A 2,347-nucleotide genomic window follows, 5' to 3' on the forward strand; every position below is an offset into this window, starting at 1 on the left:
TTTCTTAAAAAATGCGATGAAATATGCACCATATTTATGCAATTATATGCAATTAAATTACGGGAACTTGCAAAAATTGCGTGGACCTTCCTGCGTCTCCCCTCCTGCATAGTCCGTTTCAGCACCATGTCAGTGGACAGTTACAATCCTACGAAAGTCGTGAGTGCAGTGAGCGCGCGTTCATGTTAAGAGGAGTTTCGGGAAACTAATGATCGTGCGAGCGAAGATCCATCGTTATCGGGAAACGAGTCCCTGGACTACAAACCTACCGGTAGCCAGTATTTCCTACGGACATGGGAAAGCTCCCCATGTGGAAGCCCATTTCCTGATCATAGGAAAGTCGGGATTAGAGGAATGCTGAGTCGGGTTAAATGTTGGATTTTATGCAGGCTGACACGAAGGCTAATTTCAACATTATAATGAGAGGATTTTGGTCATTTGGACTCAAGTCATTAAAGCCCAAAAACAGCTTGTCGCTCTAATGAATTTGACTTCTAGCTGAAACCCCATTCCCCAACTAATCCCCCCCCTCCCACACTCCCCCCAGTTCTCTTCATCATCCTCATCCTCCTTCTCTAGTAGACAACCATGTCCCTCTAAGCATATTAGCATCAAAGGCTATTTTTAGAGCTAGCTTTTTCTTTAGCCAGAGTGGAATAATCCCTTGGTGATGATGTCTTCAAGAGTCAAAACTCTCTTTCAAGGTTTCCACCTTGAAGTGTGCACACACACACAACACACACACACACACACGCACACACACACGCACACTCGCACACACATATGCTGCACACACACACCAGGCACACACATGCACTGTGCATGCATCATTTAAATTAAGAACCATAAAGGTCCATTTATCAAAGCCAATCTGTCACATGCACAAGAAGCAATACATTACTGTGTGCATTTCACAGGTAGGAACATCGTGATGATTTATATCTAAATCGACCTATAATCAGCAGCACATACTTCTACAGAAGATGAATCACATCTATAGGTCATGTACTGCCGAGTGTTTAACACTGTTTATTATTCCGACATGTTTATCATGTTGATGGAGGATGCGCAGTGGTGTTTCAGTAGTCCATTGTGATCAGTCCATTCGCAATACAAATGTGTATTTTGTACAGGTGACAAATGGTAAAGTCACCTGTAACAACTTACTCAACTAGATATTCGCTCTTTACCAACGTAGATTGTAATGTTGAGCTTTGCAGGGCGGAGAATATCTGGTATTGTATCTTGCTATGCACCATATTTTCTTACAGTCACTCAGCGACTCCGCTCTGTGCTGCCCCTTTCCAGTGTGTTGAAAGGGCTGGTGAACGGTGGTCTGGGCTTTATGTGCGGAGGGGGGAGGAAGCCAAGAAAAGAACTGAAACCAAGTGAGCCAGCTGTCATCACAGCTACACCGTACGAACTGTAGTCCTGCCGGGCTTCATCTATGCAGAACTATTTATAATTTAGACGACCTCACGAAGAGTTTATATATATATATTATATATATAATATATATATATATATATATATTAGGGATGGGCATAATTAATCGATGCTCGATAATTGATCGTTAAGAAATGCGTCGATCAATTTATATTGTTATCGATCAAAAGGACGTTGTGTTGCATACTGTGAGTCTTGAAGCATTTAATTGAATATAACCCTGCCGACTGGTGGAAAGTGAATGGAAGAAGGTTCCCCAGGCTGTCAAAGTTAGCGCGACAATACCTCTGCATCCCCGCAACTTCGGTCCCGTCAGAGCGGGTGTTTTCTGCTGCTGGACTGACAGTTACAAGGCTGCGTTCGCGTCTGACCCCCGAGCATGTTAACATGCTTATATTCCGAAACAAAAATATGTAGGCTGGAGTTACTGTATGCTATGGACAGTAGGGACAGTCACCACCGTATGTGAGTCGCTCTTTTCTTTCTTAATGTGTTGACTCTCGCTCCGCTTGGTGCCTCTTGGAGTCGTTACATTTTGCCAAAACTGTGATATTTTAGCAACAAGTCCAGCCTTATATATGTTCAATAAGGTATTGCTTTTAGATAGACTAGTTCATGCAATTGTTTGTAAATGGGTGGCTCATCTTTTTGTTGCGAGCCTTTTCCGCGCGCCGGCTGCAGGCATTATATGTCGGCCTTTTCCCCCCCTTTTTTTTCATAACAGTTATACAGTTTAATGCCCACTTTTAGCCTACTGCCTTTGTTTGATTATTGTTGTCCGATAAGTTCGCTACTTATTGTAATTGGAATAGGCTACAGATTTAGTCTTGTTGAATCGTTTCCAAACCTTTAAGAGCGCCTGTAGGCGCATTGTTCGGACTTTAGGAGCGCCGCATAGGCC

Source organism: Gadus chalcogrammus, chromosome 22 (genome assembly GCF_026213295.1).
Source record: "Gadus chalcogrammus isolate NIFS_2021 chromosome 22, NIFS_Gcha_1.0, whole genome shotgun sequence".
Classification (NCBI taxonomy): Eukaryota; Metazoa; Chordata; class Actinopteri; order Gadiformes; family Gadidae; genus Gadus; species Gadus chalcogrammus.